Raw genomic sequence first — 25,902 nt, 5'->3', positions numbered from 1 at the left:
TGACAGTCTCAGACACAGTTACTTCTCCCTCCACTAAAGAGGACACCAAAAAGCTCCTACTCAACCTACTTGAAGTCTGGAAAGCAGACTTTCCTGGAGTGCAGATAGAGATAGGTGGCCTACAGGGACGCATTAGTGTTGTTGAATCCCAAGAGGGGGAACGAAAGAGCCGGCTAAAAGAAAAACTATCTCAGGTAGAATCATTTGATCAGGTCCAGTGTCTTACCCACCCTGTGGCTTCACTTGAGTCGCGGCACCACTGGAGAAATGGCCGTATCCATAAAGCACCAGAAACCGTGGGTCCGTAGATCCTGCTGCACTTTGCAAATAGTCTGGCAGGTGCATTGGAACATTGTCACTGTTCTAAATTAGGAAGTCCCCAACAACAGGGTCTGGGACACATATCACATATACATATGGATGGGCAGCACATGCAAAGGGTAGCCTTGTAATATGTAGAATTCAGAAGAATTTGTATTAGATTAAGCAATTAGGCAATGAAGAATCCTGCAATTAAGCAATTAGGCAGTAGGCAATAATGCAGAATACACATTATACATACTGCAGGGCAACCCTTTTCATGTGTTTTCATAAATATGAGACACTTATATGTGTCCCTGTAAACATGGTGGATCTGGTGACCCTGCCCAACAACCTTTGTGGATGCACACCTGGGATTTTTCTGTCAAATAGGCTATTATGGCCCACTTCAGAAACCATCTCAACATCACTGTAGAAATGTTTTTATCAAAGTATTTGGTGACCTACTGTTCTGTGTCCTGGTGGAGAGACACAGGTTAAAGCCAGTCACCAAGCTATTGAAGGAATACAGTATAAGCATATTGGTGCTCTGTGGAGACATTGTACTTACCCTGTCGGCACCGGAGGACCCATTGTTCTCCTGCATACTCTACAGTGACCACCGATATTGCCTTTGGTGCCAGGGGGAATCGCGGGTCTGTCTAACAACAAAATACAAGCAAAAATAGGTTGCAACAATAATAAAGTCCAATATATTCAGAGAATGCTTTTGTGCTTCTTAATTAACAGCTCTACAGACTTCGGCTTGTAATCCAATTAACGGCTCTCCAGACTTCGGCTTGTAAGCCCTACTCGCCCACCTCTGCCTAAAACTGTTCAAGTAGGTACTGTCTGTACCCGTCCTGTCATCCCGGCAACACAGCCTGGAATCTGCCTGGTTGCTGTCTAGCCTGTCCTCGTTCCGTGACACAAAAGGGAACCCAGACCACAGTAATCAACACAGCCAGTACTCCTGAGAAAGTCCCTCCTCCAGCTCCAGAAACGTCTATACCTTTATCCGAAGAAACACCTGTTCAAGCAAGCACCACCACTTCCTGCCTTGCCAAATAAGTTCTTTCACCTGACTGCACATATGCTTCTAATGGCACTGTTATATGTAAACAGGATCTTGAGGTGTCAAGAAAGCATTGCAAGCTGTCAATGCCTCCCCTGTGAGAACTACTAAAGCAATGACTACTGTGTTTCCCAAATATCTGGAAGAAGACCGTACATATGGCATGGATGCCTATGGGAGAACATACCTCCTACCAGACAATGTTTTTGACCTTTCAGAGGAAGAGGGTGAATCCAACCTCTACAAAGAACCTGTTCATGCCCAGAGGTCGTTCTTGAAGGGGGGGTACTGTCACAGTTCTCACCGCGACATCCAGACTGCCAGATGAGGTCCCCCCAGAAGTGCCCAGTAAGGGATTTGAACCTGGGTACTTTTTAGTCCTGGGCCTGCTGTTTCTCCTCTGAGCCACCATACAGCCTGAAGTTTGTATCTTGCCTTGTATCCAGCACTGGGGGCTGGACATTATTCTGTGGCTGTTCCAACATTCTCAGCACACCTGTAGCTGATGGCCTCATTAGCCAGGTATAAAACACTGCCTCTCCCAGAGGGCAGTGTCAGTTCCTTGACTCTGGTGATCGGTTTGCTGTTTCCTGTTCTCCAGTTTGCTCTTGACTCCGACTTGTGTTTTTGTTTATTCTGACTTCTGGCTTCCTCTGACCCTTGGCTTCCCACGACTATTCTCCTGGTTTATCCGTTCCTATACCGCGACTCAGAATTATCCTGCACAGCCCCCATGCACCGACTCACAGGCCAGGTGAATTCTTGCCTGACCACCTCGGCCTGTGTTTTCTTGTAAGGGTGATCATACATCTCTGCCTGCCGGACTCCCAACCCAGGTAAGCCCCGACACCTTCCTCCAATCCTCCGGTACAATACCTGAAACAAAAGAATCTTGAAAAATTAAATACAGAGGTTCACTTATTTCCCCACTTAGCTCCTTAAGTACTCGTGGTTGAATACAGTCAGGCCCCGCAGCTTTATTTACATTAAATTTCTTTAACTGCTGTAGCACCTTATCCCGAGTCATCCAATCACAAGTTATCTGCAAGATTTTTGCAGCAATCATTTGCATATCTCTTGCCATAGGATCCTCATAATATATACTTAAGAAAAAATATGGTATCTTACAGTTGGTCATATAGCACTTAACCTATATTTTGTTTTTATTGTATTTCCTGTCTAACAACAACCCCAGCTTGGAACAGAAAGGAAGGTAACAATTGCAGGTCTCTCCATAGGACTCCTTGTTATAATGAGAGGATCTCCAGTTGCCAACAGGGTCATACAATGGTTCATGCATAGCCTCTAATCACATTCTGCATTACTTTATGCTGCATTTTATTCTTGTTGATTCATATTTTTACCCTTAAATGTTTTTTTCCTATATTTCCATTTTTGTGGTCTATTTTATATTTTCTAGTATCAAACGAAAAATGTGTGGAAAATATGGCGTTAATAATCCTAATATAAAATATTCCACGTAAAAAAAAAAGTTAAAAGCCTGAATGAGCAAAGTGTATATGGAAGAATTTAGGCCATTGCCCAACCCGTTCAATAGTCCATTTTCCCATGATGTAGTTCAGCAGTAAGGGATTCAGACTAATGGCCACAATGTCCGAATCCAAACGCACACATCTAAAAATTACTTTGTCTGAAACAATGTTAAAAATTCACCTTTTCAATAACAAACCCAGTAAGTTTTAAGTAAATACATGGATTATTTGACACGGAATGTTAGCGATCGGGTTACTGAATATTTATAACACGCGCCATCAGATTATGTATTATATTTGAGAAGTCTAGAAGCAAAAGGAAGCCATCATTCCAAGGGTAATAAAAAGTCATGAGCCCATGGGGGGGGAGGTATTCTGTATTTTTAAACTGAGATCCGCAGAATGGAATGCGTGAGGCAGTCATTGGGAGAGATTGGATAAACATGGATGTTTCTAGAGCTGCATAGTCACTGACCACAATAGTTTAGGATGTGTAATCAGCACTAGAGATTCCTTTGCTGTGTGTAATATGTTACCTTTCGTACAGCAATGTGCGACAATGTATTTCCGTTCGTTATCATCAGTTACATATTGTGCAGTTTGTTTCTCAGGAATGAGGGCACCATTTAAATCTTCCCCCCAAAAATTTTGCTCACCCCCTACTGTCTGGGAACTGTCACTACTTTGCAATACGTTTTCCTATCTCCGCCACTTCCCTATCTACCTCTGCCATGTTCCAAAAAGACCGAAGTTCCCAACCGTCTCCCCTTCTTCTTCGAGCAGATGTCATCATTAAAAAACCTTTGCACTATAATTGGGGAATTTAACCAGTTGAATGCCATTACAGTGACATTGTAACGGAAAAAAAGACTGAGTTACAGTGCACAAATTTATGAGTACAAATGGTAGTCTTCCGCTGGTAGGAACATATGCTAAACGTATCCTGCAATATGTAAAATAGACACTGCACAGATACAGTAGTGAAGCTACCAACTGCCAATGGGAACTGTTAGTAGCCAATCTATGTATTGACCATTTTATTTGTGGTCAGTTGGGGATTGAACAGTCATCACACAATTATCAAGTAGCAACGATTAGTACTTACATCTCAAGGAAATAGGCAGAGGGACCAGATTTAGAGATTACACTTAAGGGTAAGGAAGTCACTGATTTTAGCAAAACACAATTATTATTTTTTACGTTTTCACATTGAAAGTGCAAGGATCCAAAGCAAGCCACCCAAGGCTTGATCTGCTGGGTGGACCTTTAAACTTCAGCACTCTCCTGGTCATCCTCCACACATGGCTTAGTGCATCATTCAATAAAGCCGAATAGGTAATCAATAACACAACACATTGACAGAAATCATGCAATATAGACCTGGTCATTAGGATACAAACAGTTCAAACCTGATTCACTGTCATTTATTCCTAGAACATGCCTGATTGACCTAGTATGGGATATTATTCCAGTATTTTCTGTCCTTCAAAGAACACTCTAAATACCATAACCACTACAGTCTGCTTAAAGGAGGTGGTGAGTGACATCCGGCAGACACCAGGTAAGAAGTCACATGGATTGACTACAGATACTTACTACCATAACATCTACAAAATGCTGTAGTGGTTATGGTGCTTGGAGTGTCCCTTTAAGGCCTCTTGAGTCTAACATCTATATCTATGTAATGTACAATAGTATATACAATCACACAATATTCTATAGAGCAATATTTGAGTATAGAGCAGGTTTTGCGATGTCATGTCATCAGGATGAATTAACAGAGTATTTAAAGTAGTTCTAACATTTAGAGTTTCAAAGCATATATTTTTCTATTTGTATGTTGTTAAAAAGACTCAGGTCTAGTGTGAAGCCATATACACATGCCATGTACGCTGTGATCCAAACTCCCAGCATGCCCTGTGCGTGACTGTCTGGGATCAAATATCTCTGAACTATTTGTAACACAGAGAGGGCCTTCATTACACCCAGTACGAATTCTTGACCAGACCTGCTGCAGTCCATGTGTTTATAGGTTGGGACATCCGGATGGCTCTGAAATGCCAAAAAGACAAGAAAACTATCCTCGTCAGCTACGGGAATACATGTGAAGGACAGCAAAATAAAGAAAGCAGGAGGCTCGGAAAGCAATCATGTTAAAGGAACACTGTCATGTTTTAAAATAAAATATCTCAAAGTAATCTTTATGTTAAAATACACTATATTTTAATTGAATGAAGAAATCACTTGTCTATTTTACCATCTTTCTGACGACCATTTTTCGGCACCAGAATGGCCTTTTTTTTGTACCTGTGCTCACTATCTTGCAAAGTCCATTGCTTTTAAAAATCATGTCGGCTTCTGTCAGCAGCATTACCTGCCAGGTGATATTATCAACTATTTCAATATACACGCATAGAAAAACAACTTAATAAGATGTTATGTTTTAATTACATTACGATTACATTAAGATATTGGAAAAATGAGAGTGTTTCTTCATATACTTTACTATTTGTTAAGGCACATTTTAGTTGACAAAAATGTTTGCTATTTCTCAAACCAGAGGACAATATATGTAAAAAACATTCCATGTATTTTCACATTAAGGAGCTGTGCCAATACATGCTACATTTTCTTGGCAGTCCTGACGTATCAGGCGTTCTTTATGTTTCATTTTGCACAGCGTTGACGCAGCCTTGGTTGTGTTAAAAAGGGCAGTCGCCAGGTTTTTAGGTATAATGTATTAATGTACTCTGCATTTTCCATTATTCGTTTGCATATACTGTTATATGTGATCATAGCTATGCACAACAAAAAAATAAAAAAAACATGTTTCAACAAAATTTCAGAATATTAAATTATTCTAAAAGTTTAGTCAAAAATATTAAATTTAGACCTTAAAGGGACACTACAGCCCTGCAATGTAAGAAACTGCAATTTTAGAGAATCTGCAGTGCTCAGACAGCCGCTACCAGACAGCCACTACCAGACAGCCGCTACCAGACAGCCACTACCAGACAGCCACTACCAGACAGCCAGGGGCGGACTGACCAGTCGGGCACTTCGGACATGGTCCGAGGGCCCGGCTGGGAGGGGGGCCCGCCGCCAGAGCCGCCATCAGGGGGCCCGGCGGCAGGGCCGGATTGCCCCACCGCGGCCTCGGCATCTGTGCATGTAAGTGCCACCGGGTGGCCGGTCCGGTGGCACACTGAAGGGGCCGGGTACATGCTGGAGCCGTCGGGCCGAGTGGCAGCCTCGCCGGTCCGGCGGCACTCCTGTCAGGCTGTCAGTAACGCTGAGGACGGAAGGAGGGGAGGAGCATGTCTCTCTCACATGCTCCTTTGCGGTTCCCACAATTCCCAGCACAGGATGTGGGAACCGCAAAGGAGCATGTGAGAGAGACATGCTCCTCCCCTCCTTCCGTCCTCAGCGTTACTGACAGCCTGACAGGAGTGCCGCCGGACCGGCGAGGCTGCCACCCGGCCCGGCGGCTCCAGCATGTACCCGGCCCCTTCAGTCTTCTCTTGGTAAATGGGAGGGGGGAAAATAAAACAGAGAGGGGGAAAAGATAGAGGCAGGGGAAGAAACAGACAGTGGGAAAATAGAGAGACAGGGGGAGGGGAAGGAAAGAGACAGAGGGGGGGGAGAGAGTGACACAGGGAAAGGAGGGAGAAAGAGACAGGGGACGAGAGATGTGGGGTAGAGAGAGACACAGGGAAAGGGGGAGAAAGAGACAGAGGGGACGAGAGATGTGGGGTAGAGAGAGACACAGGGAAAGGGGGGAGAAAGAGACAGGGGACGAGAGATGTGGGGTAGAGAGAGACACAGGGAAAGGGGGAGAAAGAGACAGAGGGGACGAGAGATGTGGGGTAGAGAGAGACACAGGGAAAGGGGAAGAAAGAGAGAGGGGATGAGAGATGTGGGGTAGAGAGAGACACAGGGAAAGGGGGGGAGAAAGAGACAGAGGGGACGAGAGATGTGGGGTAGAGAGAGACACAGGGAAAGGGAGGAGAAAGAGACAGAGGGGACTAGAGATGTGGGGTAGAGAGAGACACAGGGAAAGGGGGGAGAAAGAGACAGAGGGGACGAGAGACACAGGGAGAAAGGAGAGAGACCCACAAGGGGAGGGGGAGAAAGAGGCAGAGGGGGAAGAGAGACTGGGAAGGAGAGGGGAGACATGGACACAGAGGAGCAGTGAGGGGGAGAAAGAAACATACAGAGGGACTGGGGGAGACAAAAAGGCACACAGTAGGGCTGTATATATAATTGGTGGATCGCCCCAGCCGATCTCTCTCCCCGGTCTGCAGGCACCGTGCGGGCAGCTGGCAGGGAGGGAAGAAGAGAGGACCCGGGAGCTTAGCCTGCAGCTTCTCTGGGTCCTTCTCACGCAAGCACAGAGCGTTGCCGCAGTTACCACGGCAACGCTCCGGCTCTCGCAAGAGTGAACTCTAGCCCTGGAGCTACGGGCTAGAGTTCACTCTCAACACTGCGACCACCAGGGATTCCTGGTGGTCGTAGTAGTGAGAGTGAACTCTAGCCCCATACAAACACTGCCCCCCCACACACACACCATACACATTCACTCACTGCCCCCCATACACACACACTGTCCCCACACACACCCTACACATTTACACACATTGCCTCACACATACACAGACCCCCATACACAGACCCCCATACTAACATTGCCACACACACCCTATATGTTCACACACACACACACACTGAACCTTTCACACACACTGCACCCCTCACACATTGCACCACTGCTCCTATACCCTACTACAGCCCCATATCCCAGCAGACCCCAGGTAAGTTTTCAAACTGTTCTTAAACGGTTTGACTACTTACTCTGGGAGGGGGTCCTGGCCCTCCTGGCACCATAACCACTACACAGAGCAGCAGTGGTTATTGTGCATGGATTATTTCTTTAAATAATCTACAAGTGCCCCCGTAGCCAGCCAGCCAGCCCACAAGCCAACCAAGCCACCAGTTAGCCAGCCCACAGGCCAGCCAGGCCAGCAGCCAGCCACAGGCCAGTAGCCAGCCCACAGACTTACAACAAGCCACAGGCTTACAGCCAGCAAGCCCACAGCCTGCCGGCAGTAGCCAGCAAGCCCACAGCCTGCCGGGAAGCCACAGCCTGCCAGCCGCAGCCAGCAAGCCCACAGCCTTCCAGCAACGGTAATTAAGGTAGGAGGAGCCAACTTGGCCTAGGTATCAGCAAGCTATGTTGTGTTGCTATATTGTAAATAGGAACCAGAGTGTTGGAGAGACCCCCCTCCAGGCCCCCATTAGACTCCATTGTAGTCTCTAATGGGGCTCGAGTAGATTCTTTCTAACACTCTCTAAATAACACTGAGATAGCCTCTGCTAGAAAGACCCCCCCTCCATGGCCCATTAGCCCTCAATTGTAGTCTCTACTGGGGCCTTGAGGGGATTATTGCATTTTTGTTCCTTGTGTCTAAAGATTGTGTAGGGTGTGGCTGGAGGCGGGACAAGGGTGGGGCTTGCTACGGAGCATGGGTGGGGCCTGTAAGGGGGCCCTTGATTTATTTTGCCCGTGGGCCCTGAGGGTTCTCAGTCCGCCCCTGCAGACAGCTACTAGAGGCACTTACTGTAGTTTCACAGAGAAACCCCACTAGGAAAGTATTGAGTCAATGCACACTGCGCACTAGATCTCACTCCCCCCCCCCCACTGACGTCGGCAGAGGAGAAGCACAACCCAGCGCCAAGGAACACATCGGTATAAATTAATGAAAGAGTCTTTAACCCTTAAATGGCTAGGAGGGAAACCTGGGGGGAGCACACAGGCAGAGTGACACTCTGTGTGTTAGGAATACATCTTGTATTCTTCACAATAAAGTGTTCCTTTAATCTTTACTCTCTGTGTCTGACATATGGGCAATGTTTATAATGCAGTCTCTATGTCTACAATTCATACTGGATGATGTAACTGTAAGTGTCCCAAGTGTATAATATCATTGTGTAACTATCACACAATAAATCAGGGCTCAGTCAGTAAGAGGGGATAAACATCTGCTGCTAAATAAAACCTGTTTGTTGATTGTGTTTGTTACAGCCTCGGTGGTTTGGCAAAATGTGGTTCATATCGGTCACATCCGCAATCTGCAGAATGGGAAAAAATAGTCAAGTTGAGAAATAATACATCTGGACTATTGTGACCTACCTGTTTGCAGCCACGACAATTCATTGTTATAGAAGAAATGTCTAGCTCCGAGCCTGTGTTACAGCATTTCCATTTATGGTGGGTAGCCATTTGGCGTCATTACAGACGGTGAACTGTCTAAATCCTTGAATTTCTGTAATGCTGGCAAACAAGCCTCCTCAACGAGTGTATGCCGAGCTTCAGAAAGGATAAAGAATAAAGCGATAGAGGGTTGTATTACAACTTCTGTGACCGAATTTATGGACAAAACATTAAGTGAGAAACAGAAACACATGGTCACAAATCAAGTCAAAGTCAAATAACCGGAGAATTTGAAAGCCAGAAGTACTAGCATGGGTCCGTTATTGCGGGTCCTCAGAATTTTTGACTATCAGCAGTTCATCCAAAACCCTGAACTCCAAAACACTAGATGGATGATAAAAAAAACAAACAAAACGAACTGCGAATGAAAATGTTTTGCTTGTTTCATGATTCAGAGGTCGGTCCGTGGCACCAAAAAAAAGAAATATGATTGATGGGTAGGGGACAGCCGCTAAATGTTAATTTTATTCACAGGTCAAGTGAGAGATGAGCAATAGAGGGGAAAAAAGGCCGAACAGAAAAAAAATACTATGTTTATATATTATATATTTAGTAAATTATACTACATAAATTGATTGTTAACTGATTGTTAACAATTGAGATTGTTAACTGTTCATCCTCTTTTTTCCACTATTGGTTACATCTTCTCACATTATCCGTGAACCAAGTAGTAAAAATGGACCTGTGAGTGTTCTAAAAATATATTCATAATATTTATAATTTACAAAACGATGATTGGTCAATACTCATCCAATTTTGGTTCGTCCATTTTGTTCTTCCCCCAAAAAATTAGACGAAACCCATGTCGGCCAAAAACTATTTATATATATTTTTTTCGGTTGAATTGATTTGGACGAGCTGATTTTTTTGCCAATATTTTAAGAAGACTCTAATAAGATATCAGAAACCACAATATGGCAACTTGGCAAATAAAACTGCGTATTCGGCTTCTATGGCCCATTGTTCAATTGGTATTTGGTCATCATTGAGCTGTGCTAGAAACATTTTGTTTATGTACCTTCAACTGGCAATCAGCATTTAGGGCCACCTTTAATCAACAGTTTTCGAAGATCACAGTCAAATGTTTTATATGTGCACAGTTAAGGAAGGGCTCCTACATCCAAATCACCAGTCAGCAGCAACTAAGGACACCCAATTTCTCAGCTTCAATGTAGACGTGTTTAATCAAGGATTTAGCATGTGTATCTGACAACGTGTCAATCAACACACCTAGTGTGTCTTTATCAAGTTTGGACTATTTGGTGATTGAAAGACAATAAAACATTCGGACGAGTAGATGGTGCATACCGTTGTCAAAAACAAATTAATATTCCTCAAACCCATTTTTAAAAACAGAGCATATTGCAGACATTATCTACTGTCTGAAACTTTCTGAATACTTTGTATTTGTTATCATTCTGTATAAGTTGGTTTATAGTGTGTACTGTGCTATCATTATTCCAGTGGCCCTCGCACTCGTTATTGACAGGACACACTTTCTCCATTAGCTTCCCTTGACCTGATAAGTTTAAACTCTGGGACACACATGCTTTACTCTTGTTCAAAATGGGTTTGCTTAATATTGACATGTTCTGCGCACAGTCTGAATGTTTTATAGTCAATCAATCAGCCAATAATATAAGTCAGATGAAGGAAGGAGAAGAGATCTTGTAACATCTGGTAGTAGGCTGGGTTTATTGGACAAGTCAAAACCTACTAATATCAGTTAATTCAGCTGAAATCATGACAAAGTCCAGTGAGAGATATCCAATAAATATTATTTTTGTTTATGGCTGTTATGTCTTTAGATTTGACCCCATTGAAAGCCTGCCTTGCACACGCTGGCATGTTAGGAGTTACGGAATCCTGCACATATAATTTGTGCCCCTTCTCTCTCCACTCCAGCAACCATGTTACAGGAGGAGAAAGCGATCTTCAGGTAAGTGTTTGTTTTAATCTAGACATCTGCAGTCAGGGAGGCACCTTCTCATCCTGTCCTTAGTAAAAAAAAAAAAAAGTGATGTTCCAAGCACCATAATCACAACACTGGCAACACTCTGAGCATCACTTGCGCAAAACGCTGATGAAGCCCTCTCATCCGGGCTGATTGCTCATATATCGTTTGTTTAGCGCACCTAATGTTTAGAGGAACTTGTTTTCTGGTTTCCCCAGATATGAAACACCAGACAAAAAGTGGGAAGGAGGGACAGGAGTTCTGGAGTGTCTGAAGCAAAGCGGGACAGTTAGGAGATGTGGGAAATATACGTAGAAATATGTAGAAATAAACATAATTTGGTTTTGCTAAAATGCAATAAACCTTTTTAACGTAGACAGAAGTGCTATAGACTCCATGTGACCCAGAAGTGTTTGTTAACTGGTAGTTCCAAAAAGGTTAATGGCGATTTAACAGCTGAATCCTCTTTACTTCTACAAATATTTCAAAGTAGTTATAGTATGCGGAGTGGTTTCTTTTTTATTTTTTTTTTAAATGTACTGCAGTCTCTTAGTCTAGCTTGTTTGCTTATAAAACAAATACCAAAAAAATGACAAGCAGAAGAGGAAGCCAGATGGATTACCCAAATATTGTGTTCAAAAAGCAGGCTATGCAAATACAGAGATGCTATAAAGTTTATATCTACAGGATGTCAATAGTCCAGAACTGAAGAACAACTTGGCCTCCGATAAAGTAGGCGTTGGAAAATCTTTATTGATTTCTTAAATAGCAAGCACACCGGGGAGCCTTGCAAAGACAAAGCGACTATGTACGATAAATAGTTACAGACACTTAAAGATACATTAGATGGTTCCTTTATCTCTGTCTTATCCCATATATGAATTGTTTATTAACTTAATTCTTTTTTATATTTTCGCATTCAATTTTTTTTCTTTCTTCCGAGCAGTTTATTTAGTAAGAATTGTTTTATCCCTTTGCTAATAAAATAAATAGAGCTTCTAGGTTGTGGGATTTGAGCTAACTCCGTGGCACTCAAAGGGGTTAACTACAGACCTACCCGCCGTGAATGGGGCTTTTATATAAACAACACACCAAGTTTTTGGCAGCTCGGGCAGATGATCCGGCACTGCGAGAGGAGAGATTGTTTGGATTGGAATCAGATGTCCTCTGTTTAGAGCTCTCCATCAGTACATCTTGCAATCCGAAATAATTCTAATTATATCCTGCTTGTAGTGTGAAAAGACAAAGGACAGGCTGATCCAAGAGCACATATAGTTTATTCTCTGGCTAGTGCCTTGATCCGGCCATCCTAAATCCGTGTAAATTCAACCGTTTTATAACTATTCCTGGCCAAAATAACAACTAATCCCCACTCTTTCTGAAATGAATAGTCTTTAAAGGATGGTTAACAGATGAGGTCTGATCCCGAGGACACCTGATTAGATGTCAGCAAACCAACCTAAGAAATATCTAAATGGGGAAAAATGGGTCCTTTCATATGATTAAAGAAACTAAAATAGACAACACCCAAAGCAAATGGAGAAGAGAGTGGGGTAGAGAAAGGTGGACGCACTATTTAGAGTAGATGTTTATCGTCAAACTAAAGTAACAATCGTACAGTGTCCGAAGAGTTCTGGGCTTCCTAAGTCTGGTTTGCCAGGGGTGTAACTAGCCCCCGGCACAAAAGTGAAAGTATTTCTGAATGTCCAAAGTTTTAAGCAGAAACGCTGCACATCCAGGTTTTTCTTTCTTTGTATACATTTGCCATTTATTTTGCTTGATTTTAGTACATTATGTATTAGATGAATACAAGTGAGAGGTATCTCTAGCCTGGAAAGCCCCTTTATAATAAAGTTATTTTCCATACTCCCATAAAACCTTTATGGTTAAATCGTTATTTGTTTAGACTATTTTTGTCTAAAGTTTGCAAACGTTCTCTCGACTCACTACCTTTCGGCTGTAGGCGGCCCGTGCCACAGATAATTGATTTTCAAACATTACGACATATCTTTTTATAGTAGTTTGGATTTTATTTTTTTATGAATACTGTTTTTGGTATAGATTTTTTTTTCCCAGTTCTGCCTAATTTGTTAAGACCTTGTTGCTTCGATCAGCTCTCCAGCTGTGGCGGCATGTGACTAATACCAACAGCCATCATGTTGTAACGCCAGTCTTGAGTCATTATTTCAGGAATTCTGTTGCACGGGTGGCCATCTGTAACACTTCAAATGTTGAACTGCAAGTCCTGTCATTCACAGCCAGTCACAGAGCTGAGCTTCCAAGTACCCTTATTTGGTTGTAGCACTCCTGACCCTCCTGACCAGTGCACTAGCTAAGCGATATCGCAGCTAATGTGTCAATTTGCCGAGATACCATGAAACGTGGTTTTGTGATGGGAGGGTGAGATTATGAAACCTGGTGTTACGGAGGAAGTGCTTATCGTGATTAGATTTTATCTTGATTCTGTATATTTTATCTTGATTCTGTGAACATTAAGAGCTGCTACCATGGCACTAAAAAGTAGTGCTTGGAGTATAGTTTTTATTTATTTAATTATTTTAATGTGACATACAAGCCGGTTTGCATATATTTATTATTTCAGTGTTTTTATTATATTACATTGATCAGACACCTCATTAAAACCAACTGCATGATATCGTTTAGGGTCCCCTCTTGCTGATGCACTAAGGCATGGTCTCCACAAGAACTCTGAATGTGTCCAGTGGTATCTGGCACCAAGACACAAGCAGCAGACCCTTTAAGTCCTGCAAGGTATGAGGTGGGGCCTCCATGGGCTGCATTTTTTGTTCCAGCCCATCCTACAGTTGCTCAATTGGATTGAGATCTGGGGAATTTGGAGGCCACGTCAACACCCTGTCATGTTCCTCAAACCATTCCTGAACAATTTTTGCAATGTGGCAGGGTGCATTTTCCTGATGAAAGAGGCCACTTCCATCAAGGAGCACCATTGTCATGAAGAGGTGTATGTGGTCTGCAAAAATCTCTATATAGGTGATAAGCGTCATAGTAACAGCCACATGAATGCCAGGATGCAATGTTTCCCAGCAGAATATTGCTCAGAGCATACCCACCCCCCCCCTTCTCCCCGCCCCACAGCCTGCCTTCTTCCCATAGTGCATCCTGTTGCCATCTCTTCCTCAGGTAAACAACACACATGCACCTGGACATCCAACTTATCTAAAAGAAAATGTGATTAATCAGACCAGGCAGCTATCTCCCATTGCTCCATGGTCCAGTTCTGACGTTCTCGTCCTCAGTCCCTTTCAGGTGTGGACAGGGGTCATCATGGGCATTCTGACCGGTCTTCGGCTAACTGCGATGCACTGTGTGTTCGACAATTTTTCAGCAATTTGAGCTACTGTAGCTCTTTTGTGTGATCAAACCAGATAGGCTTGACTTCACTCCCCACGTGAATCAATGAGCCTGGCAGCCTATGACCTTGATTGACCAGTTGTCCTTTCTTGCACCACTTTTGGTAGGTACTAACTACTGCATATCGGGAACACCCCACAAGAGTTGCCGTTTCGGAGATGCTCTGACCCAGTCGCCTAGCCTTATTTGTCTCTTGTCAAAGTCACTCAGAACTTTACGCTTGACCATTTTTCCTGCTTCTTACATATGAAATTCAAGAACAGACGGTTTACTTGCTGCCTAATATATCTCACCCCTTGACAGGTGCAGATGTAACAATAGAATCAATGTTATTTATTTCACCTGTTAGTGGTTTTAATGTTCTGACTGATCAATGTATAGCTATTAACTGCTAACAGTTAATTTAATTTGGGGTATTAAAGGGAAACTATAGTGCAAAGTAATGTTTCAGGCACTATAGCTTAAAAACCCCTTCTGTTACTTACCTGAGCCCAGCGCTGATTTCACTTAGCGCTGACTCGGGTATGCCTCTGTGGCAATGGCCACACTTGCATTGGGATTTCCGGATAGGAAAGCATTATACAATGCTTTACAATAAGGGTTTTGGGTGACTCTGGCAGACGCCAAACGGCCCGGAAGTTTCTCAAGTGACAGCAACTAGAGGTAGAGTTAACCCACCAAGCTAATTATTGCAGTTTCTTGAAAACTGCAATAATTAGCTTTGCAGCGTTAAGGTGCCTGGGATAGTGCACACAGACCACTTCATTGAGCTAAAGTGATCTGGGGGCCTATAGTGCCTCTTTAATTACTTCTTAATTGTAAGTCTTAGAACTATTGGGTTTAGAAAGTAGCTGGAAGCTGTAGGCATATGAAATTAGGGGGAGAAGGAAGCGGGTACAAGTTAAAACTACATTAGTCCTGTGTTCAGTAAAACTATATGAATTATTTAAATAAAGACGGAGAGAGGCACTCTTGGAATGCGTATCATTAATGTTTGAATACGGAATGATTATAGGGAGTAACTGAAAGAAATCCCAATAAATGTGAATGAGGTTAAGTTCAAACATTACAAAAACAGAACCTTCCATAAATAGCAATGGAATTTTAATGGGATTTTCTGAGGGTTATTGGACTGGATAGCTGGATGGCCAAACCTTCCATAAATAGACATAAAATGTTAATGTAAATGTTTGAGGGTTATTGGATAGGGCGTTCACAGGCCCCTAGACGTACTGACATAGTTAGTGCCACTACCAGGGAACGAGAACGTCCGACTGAAGCTCTGCTTAATGGGGGGACAGGTGACACAATAAAACTGTTAATAAAAGGAAAGTCACTGTATCTCTAACCGAAGCAGCATTTTATGTATCAACCCGCATACTTGGGTGAGGTGACAAACAAGGTGACCATTAGATCTAATATCTCCTACTTTGAAGGGGTTCCTCACGCCACCGTCTACATTTTCTTAATATTTTTTCTACGCATTAAGTGTAACCTTATGTTTAGCGGGGTGCCACCGATCCCCTGCCCAGGCGCCCACCCCCTGTCAGGGAGACAGGGATTGCCATTCATTTTATTAAAGAGATCTGAAGAACGAAGTTTTGGTTAAATGTAAAACCTTTAATTGCTCAGAAACAGACTTTATTTTATTAACCCCTATATTTTATGAAACCCCTTTCATGTTTACGGTTTTTGTTTAATTGTTGTTGTTTTTTTTTAGATTGTATATCTTTGGCAGGGGTTGTAAATGTCAAGGTGAATTTGGTTATTCTGAACCACTGGTCCTCATTTGGCTGTAATTGTTGAATGGCGTCTAACTGAACGAAACGTTGAAAACCCTATTTTCTGTAAAAATGGAGTGTTTACTGAGTAAAACAGCTAGTTGTGTATCAGCTGTCTCCTTTTTGCATGAATAATTAGAAACAGGCTCCCAGTGAGCTATTGCTTCAGATATGAAGGTCTTTGCATTCTTACATAAGAATTGGGCAGCTGGGGGGGTCTTCTTTATTCCTTCCTGATGCCTCTCGGAACATGATAACCCGCAAGTCAAAAATGTTTGTCCACATACAGTTTCAAAGGCTTAAATAGCTTGTTTTAATTACTTTTTAAAATACAATATTTTAAAATGTTTTGTATCTATTTTAAAGGGACACACTAAAGAGCATGAACATTGCAGCTTATTGTAGTGAAAGAAGCTAAGGCCGCTTAGTATTAGTTGTGTTAGGACAATGATAAATCACTGCACTAAGGCTGCTCGTTATAGAAGATAATAAAGGGGTTGAGGAGACAGACGTGTGATTTCCCATATTTGACATATACAGGGTTGTTCTCTAAAAAGAGGATTCAGAGTGAATCCAAAGAGAATTTAAAATTTTAGGCTACAGCAGCCGAACTTGACCATTACAGTGAAGAAAAAAAGTATTTGATCCCCTGCTGATTTTGAACGTTTGCCCACTGACAAATAAATGATTAGTCTATAATTTTAATGGTAGGTGTATTTTAACAGTGAGAGACAGAATAACAAAAATAAATGCCGAAAATACATATCAAAAAAGTTATAAATTGATTTGCATGTCAATGAGTGAAATAAGTATTTGATCCCCTATCAATCAGCAGGATTTTTGGCTCCCAGGTGTCTTTTATACAGGTAACGAGCTGAGATTAGGAGCACTCTCTAAAAGGGAGTGCTCCTAATCTCAGCTCGTTACCTGTATAAAAGACACCTGTCCATAGAAGCAATTAAGCAATCAATCATATTCCAAACTCTCCACCATGGCCAAGACCAAAGAGCTGTCCAAGGATGTCAGGGACAAGATTGCAGATATACACAAGGCTAGAATGGGCTTCAAGACCATTGGCAAGCAGCTTGGTGAGAAGGTGACAACAGTTTGTGCGATTATTTGCAAATGGAAGAAAGACAAAATAACAGTCAGTCTCCCTCGGTCTGGTGCACCATGCAAGATCTCACCTCGTCGGGTTTCAATGATCATGAGAACGGTGAGGAATCAGCCCAGAATTACATGGGAGGATCTAGTTAATGATCTCAAGGCAGCTGGGACCATAATGACCAAGAAAACAATAGGTAACACACTACTCTGTGAAGTACTGAAATCCTGCAGCGCCCGCAAGGTCCCCCTGCTCAAGAAAGCACATGTACAGGCCCGTCTGAAGTTTGCCAATGAACATTTGAATGATTCAGAGGACAACTGGGTGAAAGTCTTGTGGTCAGATGAGACCAAAATCGAGCTCTTTGGCATCAACTCAACTCGCCGTGTTTGGAGGATTAGGAATGCTGCCTATGACCCAAGAACACCATTCCCACAATCAAACATGGAAGTGGAAACATTATGCTTTGAGGGTGTTTTTCTGCTAAGGGGACAGGACAACTGCACTGCATCAAAGGGACGATGGCGTCAAATCTTGGGTGAGAACCTCTTTATCTCAGCCAGGGCATTGAAAATGGGTCATGTATGGGTATTCCAGCATGACAACGACCCAAAACACTCAGCCAAAGCAACAAAGAAGTGGCTCAAGAAGAAGCACAGTAAGTTCCTAGAGTGACCTAGCCAGTCTGCAGACCTTAATCCCATAGAAAATTCGTGGAGGGAGCTGAAGGTTCAAGTTGCCAAACGTCAGCCTCGAAACCTAAATGACTTAGAGAGGATCTGCAAGAAACGTCTGACCTCTGTGATTGCCAAATGTATCCAGGGAACAGATCTGTTAATCTATTAGTGTTTATTAATACAGCTGCAATAGAGATTAACGTTTCCCGGCCACACAGAGTGATATATTGTTATCTATACTTTGTGCTGGCTATAGATAGGGCAGAGAACACATTGGTGATGGAATGCAAGGCCCATGCCAGATATATACGTGGCAGGGAATGCTGTGGGTCAGGCCGATGTATGCATCCACCATTGCAGTCATCTTGGAGAGCACAGAGGTAAATGTTAGGTTAGTACATCTTGTGATAAATACAGCAGGACTGGACTGTGCCACCTTGACCAACCTGGCATCGATGGCATGCTGCAGTACCCTCCTGTGCCCTGGCTGCCATTTATTTGCAGCAATAGACAGGAGCCAAAGAGGTTCATCCTGCTCTCCGAGTAAACTGAATTATCCTAGGCTTGGGCAGTTGGCAGCATCGGCCTCTGTAACTCTCTGACATCAAGGCCAATAAGGGGCAGAATGGGGAGAAAAGGAAGCAGACCTTTCCAGTGTCACAATTTGTGGAAGACATGCTCACGTTGAGAGCCAGATTGCCTTCCTGTGTATGCCCTCTCACACAATATACTCGTATTCTACTCCTATACCATGTACCCATCCTCCTATCCTTCTCTCACACCATTTACTTTTTCATATCATGTACCCATATTCCTATTCTTCTCTCCATTTTCTGTCTTACCTACCAAATGTGATGGAGCTCCCTGTATCCCAGCCGGGTACCTCCGCCAAGTCCACTTCCTAGCCAATTGCAGGGACCCTGGAACGCTGCTGCCCCAGTCACCTTAGCTTGAGTGGGGCCCTTCTGGAGCTTTTCCATCCAACCAGGCAGCAGCTCTCCTTCCAGGCAGGTATCGCCCCCTCTGCCTATTCCATTGCAGCCCTTCTTCCAGGCAGGTATCGTCCCCTCTGCCTATTCCATTGCAGCCCTTCTTCCAGGCAGGTATCGTCCCCTCTGCCTATTCCATTGCAGCCCTTCTTCCAGGCAGGTATCGTCCCCTCTGCCTATTCCATTGCAGCCCTTCTTCCAGGCAGGTATCATCCACTCTGCTTCCATTGCACCCCTTCTTCCAGGCAGGTATCATCCCCTCTGCCTATTCCGCTCCAGTTCTGCTTACAGTGATTATAGTTATTGCCTTTACAAAGGCAATTGCAGATCTCAGGCGTAGCTCTCTTGATTTATCCGAGGGCTAGAAGGATCCTACAACCAGCAAACAGATCAGAAGACTCTGTCACTAGTATCCCTAAAAATACACAGGACACAAGTTCCAAAATGAACTGACATATTATTATTATTATTATTTTATTATTTATATAGCGCCAACAAATTCCGTAGCGCATTACAATGGGTGGACTAACAGACACATAATTGAGATCAGACCACTGGACACACAGGAACAGAGGGGGTTGAGGGCCCTGCTCGATGAGCTTACATGCTAGAGGGAGTGGGGTATAGTGACACAAAGGGTTAAAGTAGGGGAATTCAATAGTTTGTTAGAGAAGGGTTTATTGGGTGCTTTGTAGGTCATTTTTGACAGTTGCAGGAAAGGAATCATAGGGTGGGGAATGAGAAGCCTGCTGACAGTTTAATTGATACTCTTTAATGAAGAAGTGAGTTTTCAAAGATTTTTTGAAGGAGTGGAGGCTGGGTGAAAGTCTGATTGAGGAGGGAAGGGAGTTCCACAGAATAGGTGCAGCCCTGGAGAAGTCTTGAAGGCGAGCGTCAGAGGTGGGGATCCGGGCAGAGGACAGGCGTAGGTCTTGGGCTGAGCGCAGGGGTCTCGACGGGACATACTTGTGTATGAGGGAGGATAGGTATGTTGGAGCAGCATTATGTAGGGATTTGTAAGCAAGCGCCAGAATTTTGAATATATCTAACTGGAAGCCAATGCAGGGACTGACAGACCGTGGAGGCGTGGGAGGTGCGACTGGACAGGAAAATAAGCCTCGCAGCCACATTCATTATAGATTTCAGCGGTGCAAGCTGGGAACATGTAAGACCGGTGAGAAGGGGATTGCAGTAGTCGAGGCGAGAGAGAACAACAGCATGAACCAGTATCTTAGCTGCGTCTGGCGTTAGATATGGGCGGATGCGCGCTATGTTCTTGAGTTGTAAGCGACAGGATTTGACTATCGATTGGACATGGGGAGTAAAAGAGAGGTCAGAATCGAAAAGAACCCCTAGGCAGCGAGCCTGCGAGGTAGAGGTGATAGTAGCGCCGTTGACTTGGATGGAGACAACAGGAGTAGCAGCACTTGAGGGAGGAAGAACTAGAAGTTCTGTTTTGGATAGGTTGAGTTTAAGGAAGTGAGCAGCCATCCAGTTGTAAATGGCAGCGAGGCAGTCAGAAACACGAGTCAAGGTGGGCGGAGAGAGATCAGGGGAGGACAGGTAGATTTGTGTGTCATCTGCATATAAATGATATTGGAAACCAAAGGAGCTGATGAGTTTACCAAGGGAGGCAGTATAGATGGAGAACAATAGGGGGCCGAGGACAGATCCTTGGGGGACGCCGACAGAGAGGGGTTGGGGAGAAGAGGCAGAACCAGAGAAAGAAACACTGAAAGAGCGCTGGGAGAGGTAGGAGGAGCACCAGGAGAGAGCAGTATCCCGTAGACCAAAGTTATGAAGAATGTGAAGAAGCTGTAGATGATCAACAGTGTCAAATGCGGCAGAAAGATCAAGGAGGATTAGGATAGAGTATTGGCCGTGAGATTTAGCAGCAATTAAGTCGTTGGATACTTTGGTCACAGCAGTTTCGACAGAGTGACCAGCGCGGAATCCAGACTGAAGGGGGTCAAGCAGAGAGTTGGATTCGAGAAATACAAAACTTTATTTTCTTAGGACTAGCCCATAGACTCATTACATGTAGATTGCTGTGACAACTTAAATAAAATACAAATAACCAAATCATAGCAAACAACAACTTATTATAACACAATTACGTATATATAAAGGGGTAGGGAAGATAATAATTAAAGCGACACTATAGTCACCCAGTGTATGAAGTGGTCTGGGTGCCAGGTCCCTCAGGTTTTAACCCTGCAGATGCAAACATAGCAGTTTCAGAGAAACTGCTATGTTTACATTTGGGGTTAATCCAGTCTCTAGTGGCTGTTTTCCGGACAGCCACTAGAGGCGCATCTGCGATGCTGGAGGCATATTTCGCCTCCATCGCGCAGAGCATCCATAGGAAAGCATTGAGGGAGAGGGAGCTGACGTCGGCGGGGGAGGACAAGTCACCAGCGCCGAGGGAGCCCGGCGCTGGAATAAGGTAAGCTGCTGAAGGGGTTTTAACCCCTTCAGCACCACAGGAGGGGGAAACTGAGGGTGGGGGCACCCTCAGGGCACTATAGTGTCAGGAAAACCACTAGAGGCGCATCTGCGACATTGGAGGCATATTACTTTGAATGCACGTGCGGCAATTGCTGCGCATGCGCATTCGGCTCCGCTGACGTTGGACGAGGGAGGATAGTGTGGCGAAACCAACTTCGCCACTGTGAACTGGAGAAGCCTGGTTGCTCGCCTGCTGCCTTTAGATTATGGACCGGCAGCTAAAGGGTTAATTTTGCTGTGCAGACGGATTTATTTCCCCCTTTCTGCACAGCAGTTCGGTAGATTCCATCTACCGAACAAACAGCCGTTTACCAACCTCCCCAGAGCCGTGGGAAGCCGGACGGCGTTGTTAATGGGCCACCCAGAAGCTGGCGTGTGCCTCCTATTGACCTCCCTGCCGCGGCTTAACAAGAGTGTGCCGGCAATTGACCACCCAGTAGCTGCGGTTAACCGCAGCCTAATTGATTGTGACTGGGTGGTCGCGGTTACCCTCAGCCGCCACACGATGGCGGTGTTCTGGAGCTCCCCGGGCAGCCAGCACTTGTCTGCCCGGCTTTCCTGCACCAAACCCGGACACTTTTACGTGCAGGAACCGCTGAACCTCCAACCCCTGGTTCTATTCGTATGGATTGGGCGAATGCATGTAAATTCGGTATGTTTTATGTGAATGCTTTAACCCAGATAGCAATGCCATGGAGCCTGTTCGTGTAATTAAAGACTTTGACTCCATGGCAATTAAACTGTATTTGTGTGGTCTGAGTGCCATTCACCTAATAATGTGCACTCAGACCTGAGCTATCTGGGGATATGTTACATGTGTATATTTACTGTACCCTTTGTCCTATTATTTATTTATTTATTTATTATTGACATTTATATAGCGCCAACAGATTCCGTAGCGCTTTACAATATTATGAGAGGGGGATTTAACTATAAATAGGACAATTACAAATAAACTTACAGGAACAATAGGTTGAAGAGGACCCTGCTCAAACGAGCTTACATTCTATAGGAGGTGGGGTGTAAAACACATTAGGACAGGAATTTACACTCAAATAAGGTGGGCTGCCCTTTAGGAGAGGGCAAGAGACAGGTATGTGAGGTAAGGGTTAATCTTGGAGGCCATAAGCTTTCCTAAAGAGATGGGTTTTAAGGCACTTCTTAAAAGATGCAAGACTAGGGGAGAGTCTGATGGCGGTAGGCAGGCTATTCCATAGGAAGGGAGCCGCCCGCGAGAAGTCCTGCAAGCGCGAGTTGGCCGTACGAGTGCGGACAACGGACAGGAGGTGGTCACGGGCAGAACGGAGAGACCAAGAAGGGACATACCTATGGATCTGTGAGGAGATATAAGAGGGGCTAGAGTTGTTCAGTGCTTTATAGGTGTGAGTTAGTACCTTGAATTGACTCCTATAGCATACAGGAAGCCAATGTAAGGACTGGCAGAGGGGTGAGGTGTGAGAGAAACGACTAGAGAGGAAAATCAATCTAGCAGCAGCATTCATTACGGACTGTAAGGGTGCAGTACGGCTATTGGGAAGACCAATCAGGAGAGGGTTACAATAATCCATGCGGGAAATTACTAGAGCATGGACAAGCTCCTTGGTAGTATCTGGTGCAAGAAAGGGGCGGATGCGGGCTATGTTTTTAAGATGGAATCTACAGGATTTGGCAACATGCTGGATGTGAGGCTCAAAGGTGAGACCAGAGTCAAGTATGACGCCAAGACAGCGCGCTTGCAAGGATGGACTAATGTTGGTACCGCAAACTTGGAGGGAGAGCGAAAGATGAGGATCAGTATTAGGAGGAGGAAAGACAAGGAGCTCAGTTTTTGAGAGATTGAGTTTCAGAAAGCGGGAGGACATCCAGTCAGAGATGGAAGAAAGGCAAGCAGTGACACGTTGCAGGACGGCAGGGGAGAGGTCCGGGGAGGAGAGATATAGCTGGGTGTCATCAGCGTACAGGTGGTAGTGAAATCCAAAAGAGGTAATAAGTTTGCCAAGAGAGGCAGTATAAAGAGAAAATAGAAGGGGACCAAGGACGGAGCCTTGGGGAACGCCAACTGAGACAGGGCAAGGGGAGGAGGTATCATTAGAAAAGGAGACACTGAATGAGCGTTGAGGACAGAGTCACAGAGACCAAGCGATTGAAGAGTTTGAAGAAGGAGAGCATGATCAACGGTGTCAAAGGCCGCTGAGAGGTCAAGAAGAATTAGTATGGAGTAGTGGCCTTTGGATTTAGCTGCGATTAGGTCGTTAGTAACTTTGATAAGGGCAGTCTCTGTAGAGTGGAGAGGGCGGAAGCCAGATTGAAGGGGGTCAAGGAGAGAGTTGGAATTGAGGAAATGAGACACACGGGTAAAGACAAGTCTTTCCAGAAGCTTTGAGGAAAAAGGGAGCAGGGATATGGGACGGTAGTTAGAGAGGGTGGATGGGTCGAGGGATGGTTTTAGTATAGGTACTACAGTGGCATGTTTAAGGTCAGCAGGGACGATGCCAGAAGAGAGCGAGCAGTTGAAGATGTGTGTTAGAGAAGGCACAAGACAAGTGGAGAGAGATCTAATAAGGTGAGATGGGACAGGATCGAGCGGGCAAGTGGTGGGGCGAGAGGAGCAAAGAAGAGCAGCCACCTCTTGGTCAGTAGCTGGGGAGAATGTCTGAAGGGTAGGAAAGGCATGATCTATGTGTGATTGAGAAACAGAAAGGCAAGGAGGGGAGAATTCTTTCCTTAGCTGTTCAATCTTGTCAGTGAAGTAACATGCAAAGTTATCAGCAGTAAGGTTAGTTTTGGGGGTGGCCACAGCAGGGCGAAGAAGAGAATTAAAGGTGTGAAAGAGACGCCTGGGGTTGCGGGAACATGAACTAATGAGAGTGGAAAAATAGGACTGTTTGGCAAGGGCAAGGGCTGCACTGTATGAACACAATATGAATCTATAATGGAGAAAGTCTGATTGTGTACGAGACTTCCTCCAGGAGCGTTCAGCACAACGGGAGCATCTTTGCAGGTAGCGCGTTGATTTAGTATGCCATGGTTGGGGGCGGGTCCTCCTCGAGGTGCTTGTTTAGAGTGGCGCTGCAGTGTTCAAGGCAGATGTAAGAGTAGAGTTATATATGGAGATGGCCATATATTATTATTAGTTATATATGGAGATGGCTATTGTATATTTTAAAGTGATATACTGTTTCTGTGTCACCACGTGCATAATGGAGTCTTGCCTTTGTCCTGGGAGATAATTGAATTACTTCTCTGATTATCTCCAGGACAGAGGGGAGGAAGCCAGGATGCATTGTGGGAAAGTCTTGTGGCTGTGTGTACTAAAATGATACGTCTGTCTGTTGTTTCAGTCTCCCATTTGGTCCCTTAGGGGAGTGTCCACCAGGTGGGAGACCTGCATAAATACTGGGCAGGTGGCCTTCAGTAAAACAGTTCCTGCTTAACCCTCAAAGCGATGTGTCGTCTCGTTCTTTGGGGGAATTGGATTGTATGCTGACTGCCAGGAGTGTAAGCGGATTGTATGCTTTTCCTGTTCGGCTGATTCCAGGGTTCGTGTGTTTCTAGTTCGGGAGTTGGTGAATTCGTACAGTTTGGAGTTCGGGAGATTGGCGATTGCAGTAGCTGCTGGTCTATGGGAAAGGGGATTATCGCCTAAACGGTTTTTAACCCCTTGTCTGCTGAAACTGTCCGCAACAGATTGGTCAGCAGCGCTGGATTAAGGTAAGTAACTGAAGGGGTTTTAACCCCTTTAGCGCCACGGGAGGGGGACCCTGAGGGTGGGGCACTATAGTGTCATGAAAACCGCTTTAACACAAAATATTTATCCTCCCTGCAGAATTAGCAATATTCAAACCTACTCGAATATGCAAAATAGCAGGCCTTGCTATTCAGGTAGTGCATATTGCGGTTGCTGTAACCAACAGAGGGCGCTATACAGGCTCCATAGCTAAATCATCGTAGTTGGTAGCAAGCATCAGCAGGACAGAAGATCACACAAACAATTAACAATAAATACATATTACACATACATTACAAACACCCTGCACCTACAATGGGCACAGGGTAACTTAAACAGTGGAGTCATCCAGGGATCAAATTGAAGTGTCCATCTTATGTTCCCAGTGATGGTGACTACTGCCACACCTTCTTACCCCATTTACCCTTTCTTTCTCATAGCATTGATCGATCTTAGTTCCATATTCCCCTCTCACACAATTTACCCATCTTATCCCATTTACCTGTCTCGCTTCTTCCCTACTCACACCATTTACCTGACTCCCTTCTTCCCTACTGACACCATTTACCTGTCTCCTTTTTTCCCTACTGACACCATTTACCTGTCTCCCTTCTTCCCTACTGACACCA

The sequence above is a fragment of the Pelobates fuscus genome, chromosome 2 (genome assembly GCF_036172605.1).
Source record: "Pelobates fuscus isolate aPelFus1 chromosome 2, aPelFus1.pri, whole genome shotgun sequence".
NCBI classification, from domain to species: domain Eukaryota; kingdom Metazoa; phylum Chordata; class Amphibia; order Anura; family Pelobatidae; genus Pelobates; species Pelobates fuscus.
The sequence above is the reverse complement of the archived record's forward strand: the minus strand, read 5'-3'. Positions refer to the sequence as shown.